This window comes from Hemitrygon akajei, chromosome 4 (genome assembly GCF_048418815.1).
Source record: "Hemitrygon akajei chromosome 4, sHemAka1.3, whole genome shotgun sequence".
NCBI lineage: Eukaryota > Metazoa > Chordata > Chondrichthyes > Myliobatiformes > Dasyatidae > Hemitrygon > Hemitrygon akajei.
Genome location: NC_133127.1, coordinates 14,002,587 through 14,026,462, shown reverse-complemented (window position 1 = coordinate 14,026,462; position 23,876 = coordinate 14,002,587).

The following is a 23,876-nucleotide window of genomic DNA, read 5'->3' as shown; positions in this document are numbered from 1 at the left end:
TTTGCTAGCTTCTCAGATGTGATTTGCCAAGTGAGTTATATCTTCCAATCTTTCAGGTATATCGGTACAGCAACTCAAGTGCCCTTTTTTCTGATAGAATAAAATCCAAATCCATTCTGTTCTGTAATGCCACTGTACAAAAAGCCATCAGTTCTGCCAACAAGTTGGTTAATGCTTATTGTGTTTGATGAAAGGCGTATATGGATTCACTGACTATTTTCTCCAAAGCCAATGCCATATTAATCAGTTCACGTGACAATCTTGAAGTCCCATATCCCAGAAAAACAATCAACCAGAATCTTTTGGCCTCAGTTATGGACTTCTGGTGCTACCAGACCAGAGAGTGGTGAGGTAGTGATGTCAGATATCGCGTGCGGGGCACTATGTCGGCATCACTTCCAGGGTAACGTTCTCTACACTTCCCCTCAGACTCGGGACTTGCCCAGCAGCCAGGAGCAGGGGTAACCACATATCCCACTAGTGCTGTTCAGCACATGGGGAGGACTGAGATTTGTCAGTTCCGTAAATGCACCTTTACTGCTCCATTGATGGGGCCCTTGCCCTTCCAGTTGCAGTGACATGTTAATCTGATTAACGCCCTTGGCCACTGCGCCAGACAATTTCATGTGTTGGTGATGATCAGGTCCTGCATTACACAGGTTTTCAGAAGAGTTAGGTCGTTGCTGTTGCATTTGTCTATCCCATAGTCCTCCCAGACTCCATTGTGGTCTCTCCCCACTCAAGCGTTGAAATATCCAACGATAAGGAGCTTGTCTGACCATGGTACAGCTACAATCAGGGAATCAAGCTCTCCATAGAACTTGTCTATGGCTCCCTCTGGGTTGCTCATTGTTGGGCCGTAGGCGCTGATCAGCATGACATTGTATTTGTTCCTCGGGGGTAGCTGCATAATCATTAGACAATTGTTGAATCCTTTTGGCAGACTGGTAAGTTTTCGGACAAGGTGGTTTTTGATAGCAATTCCAACCCCTACTTCGCGACATTCAGTGAAGGTATGACCTGTACAAAATGGATGGGTTACACCTGAACCCAAAAGGGTCCAATATCCAAACAGGCAGGTTTAATAGAGCTGTTGTGTAGGGTTTGAACTAACTTGGCAGGAGAAATGGGAACCGGAGTGATAGGGCTGAGGAAGAGGAAAACAGAAATAAATCAAAGATAGCGTGAAACAGAGATGATAGAAAGATATTCACAGCCAGTGGGATGACGTACAGGGCAATAGAGACGTGGTGCAGTTAAAACAGAAGGCAACAAATACTGGACTGAAAGTGTTATATTTGAATGCATGCAGCTTAAGAAATAAAATGGATGATCTTGACATTCAGCTGCAGATTAGCAAGTATGATTTTATGGCCATCTCTGAAACCTGGCTCGAGGATGGCTGCTATTGGGAGCTGGCAGTCCAAGGATATACAATGTATTGGAAATATAGGTTAGGAGGCAGAGGGGGTGGTGTGGTCCTCTATATAAGAAATAATATTAAATCATTAAAAAGGGTTGATGTAGTGTAGGTGTAGAGTCTCTATGGGTTGGTTAAGAAATTAGTTGAGTTAAGGCCTCCAAACAGCAGCCTGGATATGGATTATAAATTACAACAGGAGATAGAAAAGGTGTGTTAGAAGGGCAATGTCATGATAATCATTGGGGATTTTAACATGAAAGTGGATTGGGAAAACCAGGTCAGCACTGAACCTCAAGAGAGAGAATTTGTAGAATGTCTAAAGGATCGCTTTTTAGAAGCTTGTTGTTAAGCCCACTAATGGATCGACTGTGCTAGATTGGGTGTTGTGCAATGATCTAGAGGTGATAAGAGAGCTTAAGGTTAAGGAACCCTTAGGGAACAATGTTCACAATATGATCGCGTTCACTTTGAAATTTGAGAAGGAGAAACTAGATCCCAATGTGTTGGTATTTCAGTGGACTAAAGGAAATTACAATGGCATGAGAGGGAAACTGGCCAAAGCTGACTGGAAAAGAACACTAGCAGGAAAGACAGCAGAGCAGCAATGGCTGGAGCTTCTGCGAAAAATGGTTGAAAAGTTGTTGGAATCGATTGTTTGGGATGAGATTATGGAGTACCTGAAGGCACATGACAAGATAGGCCAAAGCCAGCATGGTTTCCTGAAAAGAAAATCCTGCCTGGCTAACCTACTGCAATTTTTTTGAGGAAATTACAAGCAGAGTAGACAAAGTAGATGCAGTTGATGTGGTGTACTTGGATTTTCAGAAGGCCTTTGACGAGGTGCCACACATGAGGCTGCTTAGCAAGATAAGAGCCAATGGAACTACATGGAAGTTATTAGCATGGGTGAAGCATTGGTTGATCAGCAGAAAACAGAGAGTGGGAATAAATGGATCTATTCTGGCTGGCTGCTGGTTACCAGTGGAGTTCCACAGGGGTCGGTATTGGGACCAATGCTTTTTACGATGTATGTCAATGATTTGAGTTATGGGATTAGTGGATTTGTGGCTAAATTTGCTGATGATACAAAGATAAGTAGAGGAGCGAGTAGTATTGAGGAAACAGAGAGCCTGCAGAGAGAATTATATAGTTTAGGGGAATGGACAAAGATGTGGCAAATGAAATACATGGGTGGAAAGCATATGGTCATGCACTTTGGTGGAAGAAATAATCAGGCAAACTAATATTTAGATGGGGAGAGAATTCAAAATGCAAGATGCAAAGGGACTTGGGAGTCCTTGTGCAGGATAACCTGAAGGTTAACCTCCAGGTTGAGTCGGTGGTGAAGAAGGCAAATGCAATGTTGGCATTCATTTCTAGAGGTAAAGAATATAAGAGCAGGGATGTGATGTTGAGGCTCTATAAGGCACTTGTGAGACGACACTTGGAGTATTGTGTGCAGTTTTGGGCTTCTTATTTTAGAAATCGGATATTGACATTGGAGAGGGTTCAGAGAAGATTCTTGAGAGTGATTCCAGGAATGAAAGGGTTACCATATGAGGAGCATCTTGCAGCTCTTGGGCTGTATTCCCTGGAGTTCAGGGGAATGAGGGGGGATCTCATAGAAACATTCTGAATGTTAACAGGCCTGAAAAGATTGGATATGGCAAAGTTATTTCCCATAGTAGGGGAGTCCAGGACAAGAGGGCACAACTTCAGGATTGAAAGACGCCCATGTAGAACAGAGATGTGGAGAAATTACTTTAGTCGGTAGGTGGTAAATCTGTGGAATTTGTTGCCACAAGCAGCTGTGGAGGCCAAGTCATTGGGTGCATATAAAGCAGAGATGGATAGGTTCTTGATTAGCCAGGGCATCAAAGGGGAGAAGGAAGGGGAGTAGGGATGACTGGAGGAATTGAATCAGCCCATGATTGAATGGCAGAGCAGACTCGATGGGCCGAATGGCCTACTTCTGCTCCTATATCTTATGGTGCTGCTGTGCCTACTCCTGAAGAAAATGTAGCTGCCACCTGCTTCTGTCCGTGGTCTTTGTTGGCCAGTCGAGTCTCAGAGAGAGCTGTAATGTCAATCTTGTACCTCTCCAATTCTCTTACCACCAAAGAAGTTCTTCTCTCTGGTTGGTCAAACTTGGCACTGTCCATTAAGGTTCGCACATTCCATGTGCTGTTTCTGAGGAGTGTCACTTTTGTTCGATTACTTTGATTTTGACCTCTGAAATGGAATCCCCAGCAGCTGCGATTTGCTGACCAGGTTGAGTGAAGTAGACAATGTTTAGGGCATTTTTCTTGGCCCTTCCTCATATTAGGGATGTGAGAAGTGTGGTCCTGAAAAGAGCTGCTCTGTCACTCAGGTGGTTTCTGAGTTCCATTGCTACTTTGGTCAACGGAAAAAGACGCGTTGACTTGAAGCGCCTGTGTGCAGGTCTGCAGCTGCAGCTTCCAGTGTATCCTTATGTGCTGCACACTTCCTCAAACTCACTCTCTCGTCCTACTCTACCAGGACCCAGAGGCAAGGTGAGAGTTTTCTCCCACTTATCCCATGCTGAATCCAATTTAATACTTCATCCTGAATACCAATTGACCAGCCTCCAAATGGGACTTAGTGAATGTCCATGTACACAACGTCCACCACTTTCATCACGAGCCTTTCTCATAGCCTTCACAAACGAGCTCAATAAGATTGGTTAGAAATGACCTCCCTCACACAAGCTTATGTTGACTATAGCACATATCTACTTATATATGCTGTTTCTTGGAATACCTCCAAGTTATAACCCATGACTGATGTCAGGCTCTCCATCCTGTAATTGCCTGGTTTATTCATTGAAACATTATTAAACAATGAAACATCTGCTAACCTGCAGTCCTGTGGCTAAGGACGTTATAAATATCTCTGCCAAGGCCCCTGCAGTTTCTGCACTCACTTCCCACAAGGTCTGACGGATGGCTTGTCAGCCTTAGAGAATTATGCACCCTAATTTGCTTCAAAATGGCAAAACTCTTCTGTAATCGGGATTCAGCCCATCACCTCACTGTTCTTTTCCCTCAGTTGTCTGGCTCCCAAGTAAATACAGATGCCAAAAATTTCTTCTGTCTCACTTCCATACGTAAGTCCTCACACTCATCTTCAAAGTCAGCAATTCTGTCCCTTGTTGTGCTTCTGCCCTTTAGACTACATGACATAAGAGCTGAATTAGGCCATTTGGCCTAATTCAATCAAAACTGATCTTTTTTTTCCTCTTCACTCTCACTCCCTGGCCTTCTCCCTGTAGCCTTTACTGCCATGGCCAATCAAGAACCTATCAAGCTCTTTCTGAAAAATCGTTTCACACCCACCAACTTGGCTTCCATAGCTGCCTGCGGTAATAAATTCCATAAATATACTACCCTTTGGCTAAAGAGATTTCTCTACATCCCTGTTTTAAATGGACACCCCTCTACCCTGAGTCTGTGCCTTTTTGTCCTTGACTCCCCCACCACAGGAAACATACTTTCCACATCTACTCTTGTCTAGGCCTTTCAGCATTCAGCAGGTTTCAATGAGATTCCCCCCTCATATTTCTAAATTCCAGCATGTACAGACCCAGACATATCAAACATTCCTCATATAATAACCCTTTCATTCCTGGAATCATCCTTCTCCACTTGGCATGATTAACTTATTATTATTTAATTATTTATGGTTTTATATTGCTATATTTCTTCACTATTCTTGGTTGGTGCGGCTGTAACGAAACCCAATTTCCCTCGGGATCAATAAAGTATGTCTGTCTGTCTGTCTGTGAACCTCCTCCGAACCCTCTCCAATGCCAGCACTTCTTTTCTTAGACGAGAACTTAACAGTTCTCAAGGTGAGGCCTCACCAGTGCCTTATAAAGCCTCAGCATCACATCCCTGCTCATGTATTCTAGACTTCTTGAAATGAATGCTAACATTGACGAGACCATCAGCACACACGAGACTGCACTTCCAGAAGCTGCCTTCATCATCACTAGTGACATCATCACTGTCCAAAGTCTCTCCGAAGTTTTGTCAACACATCCAGGTGAGCACACAAGGAGATAGCGAACTTGACCATCTGCAACACCAACAAAGCGCTCCTCTGCCCGCCATTTGGAAAGTCAGATCACTCCTCCATCTTGTTTCTGCGGAGACACAGGCAGAAGTTGAAACAAGAGGCGGCCACAGTTAAAACCATCCTGTGTTGGTCCGACTGTCAGCCTCCATGCTACAGGACTGCTTTGATGACGTCAACTAGAATGTTTTCCATGATGAGGATGTCTCCAAGTTCACGGAAGGGGTCACGTGTTTCATCCGGAAGTGCATCAAGGATGTTGCCCTCCAGAAATTGGTCAGGGTCTATCCACACCAAAAACCCTGGATCAACAGTTCCATGTGAGCAGCACCTACCGTGTGACACAGAGCTTACGTTGCTGGTGACTAACAGGAACTCAGGAAATGCAGCTCTGATCAGTGCAAGGTCATAAAGGCAGTGAAACAACAATTTAGGAACAAGATCCAGACACAACTCTCCATCAACAGCGCATCAACACAGACTTCAAAGTTAAATACAATGGTGTTTCCAACGTCGCTGCCTCTGATATGCTAAACCTTTTTTACACTCAAATCGATGTTGCCAACACTGATCCTCTGAGGAGAGCCACTGATGCAATCTGCACCATAGTCATCTCTGAGGCTGAAGTACGCAGGCTGAGGGACCAGGCGGCATCCCAGAGCAGGTACTCAGAGTGTGCACTGCACAAGTAGTAGTTATGTTTACAGACATTTTTAATCTCTCCCTTTCCCAGTGTAGAGTACCCTCCTGCTTCAAAACATCCACAAAATTTTCTGTACCTAAAAAGACCAAGGTAACATGTCTGAACAACTGGTTTGAGCGGTAGGTAAACTGGAAAGCTTCCAACGTAGCTGGAAGGTGCAATTTTATATGATCCATTACCAGCCATTCAAAACACTTCATGAGTGTTCAAAGTACATTTATTATCAAACTGTGTGTGCATGATACAGCTTTGAGATTCATTTCCTTAACGGTAGACATAGAACGCAGAAACCCGTAAAAACTCATTTTAAAAAAAAGACTGTCAAACCCCCAATGTGCTGAGAGGAAAACTAAAGTGTGCAAAAAATAAAAGCAAGCAAATTGTGTTCAGAAGTCAAGTCCACAAAAGGGAGTCCAACCACAGATACAAGGCCACAATCTCAGTTCAGCGCAAGGAAACGTCGGGAAGCAGCAATCTGAACTGGTCCATCCCTTGCCTTGGGCCCCGACACCCTGACCTTTTCAATCTGGGCCGGCACTTAAATCATTGTCCAAACATCAGGTCCTGTTGCTTTGATATGCTCTGGGGCCTGGGGTTGAAGTCTTTGCCACCAGGCGGTAATCGTTTAGGGCAGGTACCATTGCTCCCTTGGGCACTGGAATGATGGTAACTGCCTTAAAGCCAGCAAAGATAGTGGACTATTGCAAAAAGAAATTAAAGATGCTCATTAACACCTCTGTTAGCTGGGTCGCACAATCCCTCAGCACCCAACCAGGTATGTTGTCCAGTCCTGCAGCTTGGCATGGATTTACCCTGGCTAGGATCCTCCTCACCTCAGCTGCAGCCTCTCCTCAGGCAGAGAGTGGTCTTTCCTCAAAATTACATTCGCTACTTCAAATTGTGCGTAGAAGGCCTTCAGCCTACCAGGAAGTGAGGTGTCACTATTGACACACAGGGTGAACTTGTAATCTGTTATGGTTTGTGTACCTTGCTACATTTGCTACATGTCCCTGGTGTCACAAAGGTGTCTGTGAATTTTCTGTGAGTACTCTCACTTTGCCTTCCTGTTGGCACATGAGAGCACTGCTCTTGCTGACCTTAAAGCCACCCTGTCCTCCGATCTGAAGACAGTGTCCGGATCCCTAAGCAGTGCACCTAGATCTGGAGTCAACTATCATTTCTGGTTTGCAGTATAGTATTTAATCACAGTAATGCCCTCAATACCTTTATCAACATAGCCAGTCACTGATAATGCATATTCATCAATGTCGACATGATGATTGTAGGTAGCTGCCTCCCTGCACATACTGCAGTCTGTGCTTTCGAAACAGTCCTGCAGTGCTGAGGTGGCACCTTCTGGCCAGGTCCTGATCTTCCTATGAACTGGTTTATCTCGCTTAACCAGTGGGCTGTATGCAGGGTCTAGCAAAATGGATATGTGGTCTGAGTAGCCAAGGTGAGGGCAGGGGCAGCTTTGTAAGCTCCATGAGCAATGGATTTGTCCAGGTCTAATATATCCTCTCCTCTGATTCTGAAGATGACTTGCTGGTAGAACTGGCAGGACTGTTTTAAAATTGGCATGAGGGAACATGAGGGGAAATTTCTTCACGCAGAGGGTAGTGAGACTGTGGAGCAAGTTGCCAGCGTAAGTGATGCATAGGAGGTCTATTTCAAAGTTTTGGAGAAGCTTGGATAGGTACAAGGATGATAGGGGTACAGAGGGCTCTGGTCAACGAGAGTAGGCAGCTTAAATGGCTCAACACAGATTGGCTGAGTCAAAGGGCCTATTTCTGTGCTATACTTAGAAACATAGAAACATAGAAAACCTACAGCACAATACAGGCCTTTCAGCCCACAAAGCTGTGCAGAACTAGTCCCTACCTTAGAACTACCTTGGCTTTACCCATAGCCCCCTATTTTTCTAAGCTCCATGTAGCCATTCAGGAATCTCTTAAAAGACCCTATCATTTCCACCACCACCACTGCCGCCGGCAGCCCATTCCATGCACTCTCCACTCTCTGCATAAAAAACTTACCCCTGACATCTCCTCTGTGCCTACTTCCATGCACCATAAATCTGTGCCCTCTCGTGCTAGCCATTTCAGCCCTGGGGAAAAGCCTCTGACTATCCATGCGATCAATGCCACTCATCATCTTGTACACCTCTATCAGGTCACCTCTCATCCTCCGTCGCTCCAATGAGAAAAGGCCAAGTTCCTTCAACCTGTTTTCATAAGGCATGTTCCCCAATCCAGGCAACATCCTTGTAAATCTCCTCTGCACCCTTTCTATGGTTTCCACGTCCTTCTTTAGTGAGGCGACCAGAACTGAGCACAGTACTCCAAGTGGGGTCTGACCAGGGTCCTATATAGCTGCAACATTACCTCTCAGCTCCTAAACTCAATCCCACGATTAATGAAGGCCACTGCATCATATGACTTCTTAACCACAGAATCAACCTGCGTAGCAGCTTTGAACGTCCTGTGGACTCGGATCCCAAGGTCCCTCTGATCCTCCACACTACCAAGAGTCTTACCATTAATGCTATATTCTGCCATCATATTTGGCCTACCAAAATGAACCGCCTCACACTTATCTGTTAAATGCCATCTGCCACTTCTCAGCCCAGTTTTGCATCCTATCAATGTCCTGCTGTAACCTCTAACAGCCCTCCACACTATCCACAATACCCCAACGTTTGTGTCATCAGCGAAGTTACTAACCCATCCCTCCACTTCCTCATCCAGATCATTTATAAAAATCACAAAGAGTAGGGGTCCCAGAACAGATCCTGGTCACTGACCTCCATGCAGGATATGACCTGTCTACAACCACTCTTTGCCTTCTGTGGGCAAGCCAGTTCTGGATCCACAAAGCAATGTCCCCTTGGATCCCATGCCTCCTTACTTTCTCAATAAGCCTTGCATGGGGTACCTTATCAAATGCCTTGCTGAAATCCAGATACACTACATCTACTGCTCTTCCTTCATCAATGTGTTTAGTCACATCCTCAAGAAATTGAATCAGGCTTGTAAGGCATGACCTGCCCTTGACAAAGCCACGCTGACTGTTCCCAATCATATTATGCCTCTCCAAATGTTCATAAATCCTGACTTTCAAGATCTTCTCCATCAACTTACCAACCACTGAAGTAAGACTCACTGGCCTATAATTTCCTGGGATATCTCTACTCCCTTTCTTGAATAAGGGAACAACATCCACAACCCTCCAATCCTACGGAACCTTTCCCATTCTCATTGATGATGCAAAGATTATTGCCAGAGGCTCAGCAATCTCCTCTCGCTTTCCACAGTAGCCTGGGGTACATCCCATCCGGTCCCGGTGACTTATCCAACTTCATGCTTTCCAAAAGCTCCAGCACATCTTCTACCTTAATATCTAGATGATCAAGCTTTTCAGTCTGCTGCAAGTCATCCCTACAATTGGTAAGATCCTTTTCCGTAGTGAATACTGAAGCAAAGTATTCATTAAGTACCTCTATTTCCTCCAGTTCCATACACACTTTTCCACTGTCACACTTGACTGGTCCTATTCTCTCACATCTTATCCTCTTACTCTTCACATACTTGTATAATGCCTTGGGGTTTTCCTTAATCCTGTCCACCAAGGTCTTCTCATGGCCCCTTCTGGCTCTCCTAATTTCATTCTTGAGGTCTTTTCTACTAGCCTTTTAATCTTCTAGATTCCTACCATTACCTAGGTTTTTGAACCTTTCGTAAGCTCTTCTTTTCTTCTTGACTAGATTTACAACAGCCTATGTACAGCACGGATCTTGTACCCTACCATCCTTTCCATGTCTCATTGGAATGTATCTACTCAGAACCCTACGCAAATATCCCCTGAACATTAGCCACATTTCTTCTGCAAGTTTCCCTGAGAACATACGTTTCCAGTTTATGCTTCCAATTTCCTGCCTGATAGCATCATATTTCTCCTTACTCCAATTAAACGTTTCCCTAACTTGTCTGTTCCTATCCCTCTCAAATGCTATGGTAAAGGAGATAGAATTGTGATCACTGTCTCCAAAATCTCTCCCACTGAGAGACCTGACACCTGACCAGGTTCATTTCCCAATACCAGATCAAGCACAACCCCTTTTGTAGGCCTATCTACATACTGGGTCAAGAAACTCTCCTGAACATATCTAACAAACTCTACCCCATCTAAACCCCTCACTCTAGGGAGATGCAAATCAATATTTGGGAAATTAAAACCTCCCACCACAACACCCTGTTATTATTACCCCTTTCCAGAATCTGTCTCCCTATCTGCTCCTTGATGTCCCTGTTACTATTTGGTGGTCTATAAAAAAACACCCAGTAGAGTTATTGACCCCTTCCTATTCCTAACTTCCACCCACAGAGACTCTATAGACAACCCCACCATGACCTCCTCCTTTTCTGCAGCCGTGACACTATCTCTGATTGACAGTGTCACACCCCCACCTCTTTTGCCTCCCTCCCTATCCTTTCTGAAACATCTAAAGCCTGGCACTTGAACTAGCCATTCCTGCCCCTGCACCATCCAAGTCTCTGTAATGACCACAATATCATAGCTCCAAGTGCTGATCCACGCTCTAGGCTTATCCGCTTTATTCATAACACTCCTCGCTTTAAAATAGATACATCTCAAACCATCGGTCTGAGTGCGCCTCTTCTCTATCACCTGCCTATCCTCCCTTTCGCACTGTCTCTAAGCTTTCTCTATTTGTGAGCCAACCTCCCTTTCCTCCGTCACTTCAGTTCAGTTCCCACCCCCAGCATTCTAATTTAAACTCTCCCCAATAGCCTTAGCAGACCTTCCTGCCAGGATATTGGTCCCCCTCGGATTCAAGTGCAACCCATCCTTTTCGTACAGGTCACACCTGCCCCAAAAGAGGTCCCAATGATCCAGAAATCTGAATCTCTGTCCCCTGCTCTAATCCCTCAGCCACACATTTATCCTCCTCCTCATTCTATTTCTATACTCACTGTCTCGTGGCACAGGCAGTAATCCCGAGATTACCACCTTTGAGGTCCTGCTTCTCAACTTCCTTCCCAGCTCTCCGTAGTCTGTTTTCAGGACCTCCTCCCTTTTCCTAACTATGTCGTTGGTACCAATATGTACCATGACATCTGGCTGTTCTCTTCCCACTTCAAGGTATCGTGGACGCGACCAGAAACATCACAGAGCCTGGCACCTGGGAGGCAAACTACCATCCGTGTTTCTTTCCTGCATCCACAGAATCACCTGTCTGACCCCCTAACTATAGAGTCCCCTATCATTGCTGCCATCCTCTTCCTTTCCCTACCCTTCTGAGCCACAAGGCCAGATTCTGTGCCAGAGAATCTGTTGCTTCCCCCAGGTAGACCGTCTCCCCCAACAGTACTCAAAGAGGAGTACTTATTGTTCAGGGGGACAATCACTGGGGTACTCTCTAGCATCTGCCTCTTGCCTTTCTCTCTCCTGACTGTTACCCACTTCTCAGTCTCCTGGGGTCCCAGGGTGACTACCTGCCTATAGCTCCTCTCTATCACCTCCTCACTATCTCTGACCAAACGAAGGTCATCGAGCTGCATCTCCTGTTCCCTAAAGCTGTCTCTAAGGAGCTGTAGTGTGATGCACCTGGTGCAGCTGTGGTTGTCCAGGAAGCTGGGAGTCTCTAGGACTTCCCACATCTGACACCAAGCACAAAAAACTGGCCTTACACAATGTTCATTCGATGTTCATACCAAATTCTCCAACTTATGGTAATTCCCTCCCTCTCCCTTCCCCATCCCACCTTCACTGTGCCTCCTCTTCCAGCTGCCTATCACCTCTCTCATGATTCTGCCTTTTTCTACTACCCATAGTACTTTCCCCTTACATTCCTTCTTCAACTCTCTTGCCTATCCCCTCCCTGCTTCCCCTCCCCACCCCTTGATCTTTCCTCTGATTGGTTTTTCATCTGGCACCTTCCACTCTCCCCCCACCTTCTTTATAGGGCCCCTGCCCCCTCCTTCTTCAGTCCTGACGAAGGCTCTCAGCCTGAAACGTTGACTGCTCGTTTCAATGGATGCTGCCCGACCTGCTGAATTCATCCAGCTTGTTCGTACGTGTTGATTTGACCACAGCATCTGCAGTGTACTTTGTGTTTACCATAGAGCTCCTGCAGTTCTTCCCGAGCACAAGTATAGAGGGTGGATCTAAACAGCAACAATCTCAATCAACAATGTCATAGCGGTGAGCATCACCAATAGCCTGTCTGGTCTTAGCATGTTAATACTCCATCCAAGAAAGCTCACCAAGTCTCTTCTTCATTAAAAGGTTAAAGCAATATGGCATGTCCCTTTTGACACTCACCAAGTTTTTTTATCACTCATTTTTTTATTGCAACACCAACAAATTACATTCAATACAACAAGTTGCCGATTACATTTTGACTGTTTAACCCAACCACCCCAACCCTCATCAGCATCCCCTCCTCCACCCCATCCTCATCCTCACCCCCCTCTCCACCCCTCCCCCCTCCACCCTCTCTCTCCCCCCCCCCACATCCCTCTGCCCTCCACCAACCAACTGAACTGAAGTGCATGCACAGACAGAGCATTCCTATTTTAACAGAAGATCTTTTTAGATATCAAATTTTGTCCACATTAAGATTGTGTTTGGTCATGCATCATTTACTCTTCCTGATGATAATTCCAGGTAAGAAATGTCCAAAAAGCACTGAAGCCAGTGAGTATATGAAATATCATGAGGAGGTTTCCAAAGCTGGACTACAATCTTCTCAGTTGCAGTCAGGCCTGCCAGCCAGACTTTGCATGTTTTTTCCGTAAGGGAAAGGTGGGAGTTATCATTTAGAAGATGTACAGCGGGGTCCATTGGTAATTGTACCCCCGTTAGTTCTGTTAGAGTACTGATAACCTTCCCCCACAAACCAAAAACCCCTGGACATTCCCATACAACATGTATAAAAGAGCCAACGGTTCCGTGGGGGCAAAATGAGCAATATGGGTCAGGAACCAGTCCCATTTGATGTCTAATTCTCAGTGTTAAATATGCTCAATGACGAAATTCCAAGTGTATATACTGATGATTTGGGTTTTTCGAAGCACCGGCAGCATTATCCCAAATCGCATCCCAGTCTAAGTCTTGTCCCAATTCAGATATGTCTCTATCCTAGGCTTTCATTCCTGATGTGGGCATATATTTCTGGGAGTTTAATTTATCATAGATATATGACACTACCTGTCCTGGAGTACTCTGTATCCAACTTAAAATGGAATGGTCCTTTAAATCTGACCCCCAGGGAACCCCATAGGCTTTACAAGCTGATATTACTCTAAAGTAGAAGAAAAGAGAGTGTTTATCAATATTATATCCAGATACCAGTTCTTGAAAGCTAAGGATAGTACTTGCCCCATTAATATCTTGAAGAGTAGTAATACCTTTATCCTCCCAAGTTCTGTTAGTGAATGGTTTTGCCCCAGATAGAAGATAATTATTGTTCCACAATGGAGATGATTTGCACCATATGCTTTTAAATTTTAGGAATTTTTCTGCTGCTCTAAACACTTGTAGCATATGAGTTAAAACTGGACCATAATACAAATCACATTTTTTGGTTGACATACCTATAAGGAGAAAGTCCTTCAACCTTATTGGTGTTATCAGCTCTTATTTTATATTTTTCCATGACAAAACTTTATCCTTCTCCATCCAATAGCTAAGCCTTTTTAATACAAATGCCCAGTGATACAGTTTAAAATTTGGACATGCCAATCCCCCATTCGGCTTTTTGAATTGTAGAGATAACCACTTTATACTGGGTCGTTTACTGTTCCAAATCGAGCATCGTGGTAAGGAGTCCAGTTTTTGCCAATATCCTGCTGGAGGTGCAAGTGGGATCATTGAGCTGATAAAATTAATGCGGGGTAAGATATTCATTTTAATGCCTGAAATACGGGCTGGGACTGATGCTGGCAGGTGTCTCCATCTATTAATACCTTCTTCTATTTTTTTCAAAATTAAAGAGTAATTTGTTTTAGCCACAGATGATAGGGAAGTATTAACTTTAATACCCAAGTAGAGGACCTCATTTGTAACATTAATCTGGGAAGGGAGAGACACTTTACTTTTATCTGTATTAATCAGCATCAGTGCTTATTTATTAACTTTGTATCCTGAAAGAAATCCAAATTGCTCCAGTGTTTTTAAAACATAGGTGAGAGTTTGTTGAACATTTGCCATATAAACTAGTGTGTCGTCCATGTAAAGTGATATCGAATGCGATGTTGTACCTATTGTAATAGGAGAGATCTGAGGAGGGTTTCTAATTAACTGTGCAAGTGGTTCAATAGATATACTAAAAATTAAAGGAGACAGCAGGTCCCCTTGTCGTGTGCCCCGTCCTATGTCAAATAATTCTGAGAAACCTCCTCCCACGCATACCCGGGCTGAAGGGTTAACATACAGTGTTTGAATCATAATGATAAATTTATCTCTGAACTTAAGTTCTTTTAGAACTCTCCAAAGATATGGCTATTCAAGGCGATCAAATGCTTTTTTAGCATCTAGAAATAGCAGGCCACAGGCAGGTGGAATTTTATGTGTTGCACTCAGTATGTGTAAGAGCCGGCGAATATTATCAGATGCGAGACATCCCCTGATAAAGCTCATTGGATCTGGGCTAATTATCTTCCCAACTACTGTCTCGAGTCTACTGGCTAAGACTTTGGAATATATCTTGAGGTCGGCATTTATCAAGGAGATTGGATGGTAATTGGCATATTCTAAGGGTCCTTACCGGGCTTAGGTCTAATTGTGATCAGGGCTGTGTTTAGATCTCAATGGAAAGCGCCATTTCCAATAGCATAATTTAATGTTTCTAACCATACTGGTCCAAGAATATCCCAAAGTGCTAGGTAAAGTTCCACAGGTATGCCAACTATACCTGGCGTACGGCCCTTATTTGTAGCTTTGACTGCTTTAAGTAGCTCATCTAGTGTAATAGGAGAATCTAGAGTTTTGGTGTCCTCTAATGACAATGTAGGGAGGTCTAATCCACTAAAAAAATCAGTGAAGTCATTCTCAGAAGGAACTGAGCCACTTGTATACAGTTCTTTAAAGTAATTCTTGAATGTCTCGCTTATTTCCTCTGTTGAAGATTCTACTCCACGTTTAGCACATCTAATCGCTGGTATAGAACTTTTAGCTTCCTGTTGTTTGAGCGTTAGTGCCAAAAAATGGCTTGGTCTGCTGCCTTCTGCATAATAGTTATGTTTGGTTATATGGATCATATATTCAGTCCTGCTTCTTAATAAATCATTTAATTCTGCTTGTTTTGTTTTGAGCTCATTTTCTTTTGTTATGGTGTATCTCCTTTTAAGGTCATTCTCCAAAACCTTACATTGTTGTTCTAGGGTGGAAATCTTTTGAAGCCGGCTTTTATGTAGGTGGGAACTGAACCATATGGCATTATTTTGTAAGAAACCCTTGATGGAGGCCCTAATCACTGTCATATCCAAAACACAATTTTTATTTAAATTTATGAAATTCCATCAGTTTTGTTCTCAGTTGTGTTAGAAATTCATCGTTTTTTAGAAGGGTGGAGTTAAACCTCCACCTAGTAGCCTTGTTTTTAATTTTGCCATAATTAAAAGTAGATATGACTGGGTTGTGATCAGATAGATGTCTGGACAAAAATTCTATTGATTGTACCAAAGGCAGCAAACCAGAGGATATAAGAATGTAATCCGTCCGAGAGAAAGTTTTATGCCTTGTGGAGAAGAAGATATAGTCTTTAGCAGATGGATTACGCACCCTCCACAGATCAGTTAAATTTAAATCCGTTAGAAAAAGGTTAAGTGCTTTGGAAGCAGATTCTTGAGAGCTTGATATAGTTGAGGAAGATTTATCAAGGTTATTGTTTACCAAAGCATTCCTGTCTGAACCAACATATAGTTGGTAGTCACTTAACTTCAGTAATTGTGACGTACCGGTAATTGGGAGAAAAAATTCAGCCTCGAGTATAGTTGGGGCATACAGGCTAATGAATGCAACTTTTTTACCCTGAATGGATGTACAGCAAAAAGCTAGACGTCAGAGCCAGTTGTTTCAATTGATACGTTAATACTACGTCTCATTAATATCATAACTCCTTTATTACGAGTACCACCAGCTGATGCCACAATGGATTTGGAAAAGCGGTTTTAAACCCTGGGAATGTCATTAGGTTTAAAATGAGTTTCCTGTAACAGCGCAATATCTTTTTTCTTTCTGCTAAGAAATCTAAAACTTTTGAACGCTTGTAGAGAGAGTTTAGTCCTCTAACATTAAATAATACAATAGTAAGATATTCTAATTTATCAGTATTGCTCATCTTCCCCTGGATCTGTTGTTGTAAGTTGGTGTTGGAGCCCTGAGTTACCCCCTTCCCACCACCCCCCATCACCCCTCACATACAACCCTTTACTTTGTAACATCTGTGAGTGTTACTTAGCAATGTCAAACACTGAATATTAACCGCCCCCCTCTAGCACCAACAAATTAGAAAGGCAAAGCAGTTCTCATGGACAATCATATCAAAGAGACAAGAAAAAAATAATTAAACCATTCCCGTCTCAAATATAACATATAATCAAGACCCCAATAGCTCTCTTGCGGGAGACTGTTGCTTTAATAGACTGTCGCTTAGCGATGATGCCAGTGGCGTCTTATCTCGCACCCAGGAGCATAAACAAGTCTACTGGAGACATAACCCGAAATGAACATGTACAACTAAAGTTATTCAGAACAAACTGTTGTTTTCAGTTTCATTCTTGATGAAGTATGACATTTGGGTGTGTTGAATATCACCTTAGAAAGTAAAAGATAAAAAGTATATTCTAGGCAGACTTTATATCACATTACCGTGTTATCCTTGTGTTATCCTTGTACTAACAAGTTAACTGAGTCATTGCCTTAAAACTCTGATCTGCAATACTCAAAAATAAATTGGCCCCTTAATTAACTAAATACAAAAGTGCATCGAATGACTTTCCAATAAAAGAATAGCCAGAAAACTTCACAACTAGTACGTTAACTTGCCCGTGCCTGTTAGATTGTGCATACAGGCTGGTCCAAGCTCTTAATGCAGTTCCATCTCCTCCTGAGGGGCATGGGACTTTGCCCAGGGTCTTCTTCCATATTTCCCAGCACCGATGATTTCAGAGTTTCTTTCGTTTCCTTTACCGAGTTAAACGACATCTTCATGCCCTTGATATTCACTCTCAAAATCGCCGGGTATATGTGGAATGAGTCGATCCCCTTATATCGAAGCTTAGCACAGATCTCCTGATATCCCTGCCATTCCTGCATCATGCTGGGGCTGTAGTCAATGAAGAACTGCAGCTGAGTGCTATCAGGGAGAGTAGGTTTGGCTTTCCTCGCGCCCTCCAGGATAGCCTGCCGGTCAGTGTACCGTAGAAGCCTAAAAACCATGGTCCATGGTCTTAGGGTGTTGGAAAGGATCCTATGTGCTCTATCGATCTCCAGTGGAGTGCTGTGGGAATTCTTGAGTGCTGGAATCCATTTAGGCAGCATCTCCTGGAGCTAACCTCTTGGATTGTCGCCCTCAGCGCCTGTCGGTAAGTTAACCAGCCGCACATTGTTTCTTCTGGATCTGTCCTCCAAGTTGTTTAGCTTCTTCTATATCTTAGAAACCTCCGCGAGACAGGAGCTAGTATCTTTCACATTCTTGCGTAAGCTAACCTCACTGTCTATTTTCTTGAAGACCCTGCTAAATTTTTTAGCATGAATGTCCGCTTGCTCCTTTAACGACCAGAGAATGTTGACATTCAATGACACATGCTTCTGTATGGGGTCGAGAGCCTTTTCCAGTGACTCCTTTAGCATATGGGCAACCATTTCTTGCAGTGATTCCATCTCCATTGCTATTGTTTGCTTAATTAGCATGACTATTTCCTCGGATGAATCACTAGCTTGGTGTCGTGTGCTGGTATCTTGTTTCTTGGTTGAATTTGGATCTTTTCTTGAGGTCATGTCTTTAGTTAGATCTTTCTCCAACTCAACCTTGTAGTAAGACTGTCTATGAGCCCTAAAGAATGTGAAAAAGGAGGAAAAAGTGCTGTGCTGCCATCTTGCTTTGTGCCTCACCAGAAGTTCCACCAAGTTTTATCAATACACCATAGAAAGTAAAATATCAGGCTTATCATCTGAGAGAATATTTGACGGTTCTGGGCCCATACTCAGTGGAATTCAGAAGAATAAAGAGGATCTCATTGAAACTGATTGAATGTTGAAAGGTCTCAATAGAGTGGATGTAGAGAGGATGTTTCCTATGGTGGAGGAGTCTAGGACCAGAGGGCACAGCCTCAGAATAGAGGGACGCCCATTTAGAATGGAGATGAGGAAGAATTTCTTTAGCCAGAGGGTGGTGAATCTGTGAAATTCATTGCCACAGGTAGCTGTAGAGGTTTCTGTATTGGGTATACGTAAAGCAAAGGTTGATAGGTTCTTCATAAATCAGGGCATGAAGGGATACAGGGAAAAAGCAGGAGACTGGGGCTGAGAGGGTAATGGATCAGCCATAATGAAATGGCAGAGCAGAGTTGATGGCCAATTAGCCTAATTTTGCTCCTATATTTTATGGTCTATCTGTTTGCATTATGTCTTCATATGGCAACTGCTCTGCCTGTGACCCCAAGAAATTGCAGAGATTTGTGCCACATCTCAGCACATTACAGAAACTAGCCACCCTCCCCCATAGACTATTGTAAACTTCTCAAGCCTCAGTAAAGTATAATCAGAAACCCCATACATCCTGGACTTTCTTTCTTCTCCCCAGCCCATCAGGCAGAAGATACAGAAGTTTGAAAGCACATACCACCAGGCTCAAGGACGGTTTCTGTCCCAGTGTTATCAAACTACTGAATGGACCTCATGATCTACCCCAATGTACCTTGCACCTTATTGTCGAGCTGCTCTGCACTTTCTCTGTGAGTATAACACTTCCTTCTGCATTCTGTTTTTGTTTAACCTTGTTCTACCTCAATGAATTGATCTGTACAGTATGGAATGTACAGTATGGAAGACACTGTATGTATCTCAGTACATGCGGCAATAATAAAATAGTTTACCTATCTATTTCTTTTTTAGAACATAGAATAGTACAGCACAGTACAAGCACTTCAGACCACAAATTTTCTGCAACATTTTAACTGACTTTAATGTCAATCTAACCTTTCCCTTCCAGATGTCCCTCCATTTTTCTTTCATCCATGTACCGACCTAAAACTCTCTTAAATATCCCCTAATGTATCTGCCTCTACCACCACTCCTGGCAGCATTCATGCATCTACCATTCCCCATCACCTTCAAATGATACCCCCTCATTCTTGCCATTTGTGCCCTCGGAAAGAAATTGTTGGCTACGCACTCTACCTGTGGCTCCTATCAGTTTATACACCTCTATCAAGTCACCTCACATCCTCCTTCACTCCAAAGAGTAAAGTCTCAGGCAACCAATTCACATAAGACAGACTCTCTAATTCAGGCAGCATCCTGGAAAATCTCCTCTGCATCCTCACTAAACCCTTCCTGTCATAAGGAGACCAGAACTGAACACAATATTCCTGGTTGTGCCTCTTTTTACCACATCATCACAGGTATTGAATTCCCAGTCATAACCACTCATAGCATGAAATGTCTTTGTTCATAGCAGGGCAGCATGGTAGCGTAGCACAGTACAGGTGACCTGGGTTCAATTCCCGCCACTGTCTGTAAGGAGGTTGTACATTTCTCCTCCAGGTGCTCTAGTATTCTCCCACATCCCAGACGTACCAGTTGGCAGGTTAATTGGTCATTGTTAATTGTCCAGTTGCCCTGTAATTAGACCAGGATTTTAAAAAAGAACTGGGGAAATGCCGGAAGGGCTTATTCCACACTGTACCTCAATAAAATAAATAAATATTCACCTATAGTATAGTCATGGCTTCACTATGTTCTGGGTTCAGTCCAAAACTTGATTGCTGTTTGTGTGGAGTTCACAGGTTCTGTCTCTGACAGCCTGAGTTTCTCAACCGTATTCCTCACATTTCCCAGAGACCTGAGAAATGGGAATGTGGGAGCATTACAAAATGGGTTGTTGTAACTGTCAGTTTAGCGTTGATATTCAGTGTGGACGGGATGGGCTAAGGTGATGTTCCCTCTAATATTTTTACAGCTGCGCGGGGCAGGAAATTTTTACACAGCCTGAAAACTGAGCAGCACTTTAAATGTTCTTGTTTGTAATATGCATTCAATAAATATTCAGAATGAAAATTGAAATATCATGTTCTTTTGATTTTATTTATTTATTGAAAGGTGTGATGAAATACAGTACAACAAAGAAAATCTTTCACATTTCATAAACTTCCTTTTTCTGCCTCTATTACAAATCCATTGTCTAAAAACCTTTGTAGGATTTTCCATTCAAAGGCATCAGTGTTTCCATACCAGGCCATGATACACCCAGTCAATACACTCTCCACTACATACCTACAGAAGTCTGTCACAGTTTTAGATGTCATGCTGAACCTCCACAGACTCATACAGAAGCAGAGTTGCTGCCAAGCTGTCTTCACAATTGTACTTATGTGCTGGGTCTAACGCAGGTCCTCTGACATAGTAACACCCAGGAATTTAAAGTTGCTAATCTTTTCCACCTCATGGACCTCTGGTTTCTCTGTCCTGGTCAACTTCCAGTTTAAGCTGGTGCTACCAAATGCATGCACCAGCTCACTGGTAGTTCAAAAGGCAAGGAATTCAACTAAAAATGTTATTAATAACACCTTTTCTGTGATAAATTGTAGTAAATTATCACTGCAAACAATGAAGAAGCGAGTGAAGGGAGGGATTCAAATTCGAGGGATGAGCCATGCTGGTATGTTGCAGAATAGATGCAAATGGAGTGAGCCACTGCGGCAGTGCCCAGTCCTGGTGCGAGATATGATATGCTGTCTGGACAATTTAAACAATATACTGGAAAGAAGGCATTGGGATCGGAGGCAAGATAGATAGATAGATAGATAGATAGATAGATAGATACTTTATTCATCCCCATGGGGAAATTCAACTTTTTTTCCAATGTCCCATACACTTGTTGTAGCAAAACTAATAACATACAATACTTAACTCAGTAAAAAATATGATATGCATCTAAATCACTATCTCAAAAAGCATTAATAATAGCTTTTAAAAAGTTCTTAAGTCCTGGCGGTAGAATTGTAAAGCCTAATGGCATTGGGGAGTATTGACCTCTTCATCCTGTCTGAGGAGCATTGCATCGATAGTAACCTGTCGCTGAAACTGCTTCTCTGTCTCTGGATGGTGCTATGTAGAGGATGTTCAGAGTTTTCCATAATTGACCGTAGCCTACTCAGCGCCCTTCGCTCAGCTACCGATGTTAAACTCTCCAGTACTTTGCCCACGACAGAGCCCGCCTTCCTTACCAGCTTATTAAGACGTGAGGCTTATTAAGAACAAGATACAATCTTGTTCACTCTCCTTCCTCTGTCCCCTCTTTCTATGGTGCTGAGACTATGCACACGTTTTGGTTCAGAATGTTGTTTCTGGCTTCTATTGTTTGTATCATTTGTGCTTTTTCCCTTTTCTCTGCATTGGTGTTGGTCTTTATTTTATTGTTTTTTATTAGGTTCTTTCAAGTTTCTCGCTTTGCAGTTGCCTGTAAGCAAACAATTCTCCAGGCTGTATAATTTTGCATTCTTTGATGATAGATTTGAATTTGAATTTCTGAAGTCTTGCTCACATTGAGTAAGAGGTTGTTGTTATGACAGCACTCAGCCACATTTTCAATCTCCCTCCTTCATTCATCACCACCTTTAATTCGGCCCACAGCAGTGGTGTCTTCAGCAAACTTGAACATGGTGTTGAGGCTGTGCTTAGCCACATAGTCATAGGTGTAAAGCAAGTAGAGCAGGGGGCTATGCACACAGCCTTACTATGCACCTATGCTGATGGAGATTGTGGAGGAGATGTTGTTGCCAATCAGAACTGACTGGCGTCGACAAGTGAAGAAATCCAGGATGCAGTTGTCCAAGGAGATATTGAGGCCAAGGACTTGGATCTTATTGATTAGTTTTGAGGTGACGATGCTATTAAATGCTGAGCTGTTGAAACATAGAAACATAGAAAACCTACAGCACAATACAGGCCCTTTAGCCCACAAAGTTGTGCCCAACATGTCCCTACCTTAGAAATTACTAGGGTTACCTATAGCCGTCTAATTTTCTAAGCTCCATGTACCTATCCAAAAGTCTCTTAAAAGACCCTATCGTATCCACTTCCACCACCGTTGCCAGCAGCCCATTCCATGACGCACTCAGCACTCTCTGCGTAAAAAAATTTACCCCTGACATCTCCTCTGTACCTACTCCCAAGCACTTTAAACCTGTGCCTTCTTGTAGCAGCCATTTCAGCCATGGGGAAAAGTCTCTGACTATCCACACGATCAATGCCTCTCATCTTCTTATACGTGTCTTATCAGGTCACCTCTCATCCTCTGTCGCTCCAAGGAGAAAAGGCTAAGTTCACTCAACCTGTCTTCATAAGGCATGCTCCCCAATCCAGGCAACATCCTTGTAAATCTCCTCTGCACCCTTTCTATGGTTTCCACATCCTTCCTGTAGTGAGGCAACCAGAACTGAGCACAGTACCCCAAGTGGGGTCTGACCAGGGTCCAGCTGCATTGATAAAGAGCATCCTGATGTATGCATCTTTCCTGTCCAGATGTTCCAGGGTTGTGAAGGGCCAATGAAGTGGAATCTGCTGTGGACCTGTTGATCCGGCAGGCAAATTGGAGCAGATCCAAGTTGCCTCTCAGGCAAGAGCTGATATGTTTCAACACCAGCCTCTCAGAACAATTCATCACTGTGGCCTAACCACTCTGTTAAAAAATACTTACCCCTAAAGTTCACTTAGAAATTTCCCCTCCCTCCCGCCTTATTAAGATTTTTTTTGATACCCTGTGGGCTGGCTGGTGGTGTAGTGGGTTCAGCACTGGACCTCGAGGCAGGCGATTCTGAGTTCGGATCTGACTGGGTCTCTGCCTGGGCAGCAGCAGTATCTGTGCGGAAGAAAGGCCTGGCAATGTACTTTCAATCTTGCTGTGAAAACCCTATGACTGCTACAATATCCATGGGGTCATCAAGAATCGACAGCACTCGATGGCACTCCAACATCAGGGTAAAAGACATTGACTATCTACCCTATCTAGTATCTCTTAATCTTACAGATTTACAAGCTTCTATCAGGTCACCTGTTAGCCTCCTTCCAGAGAAAATAAGCTCAGTCTATCCAATCTGCCCCCATAATCAGAGTCTTCCAATCCAGGCAACATCCTGGTGAATCTCCTTTGTGTTCTCTCCAGCACAACCTCATCCTTCCTATAGCAGGACAATTGTCCTTCCTCATTTTGGGACATCTCCGTACTGTTATATAATCATGCACCATTCACACTCAGATACTTTACCGAGCAATACATTTACTAAACCATTTCATTTAGTTTTAGATATCCAGAACTGGAACTACAATATGATATGCTGCCTCTTCCAAAATGTGGCTGATACAAAACAGAATATCAAACATTTGAGCTAATCCCATCAGCCTGTATCT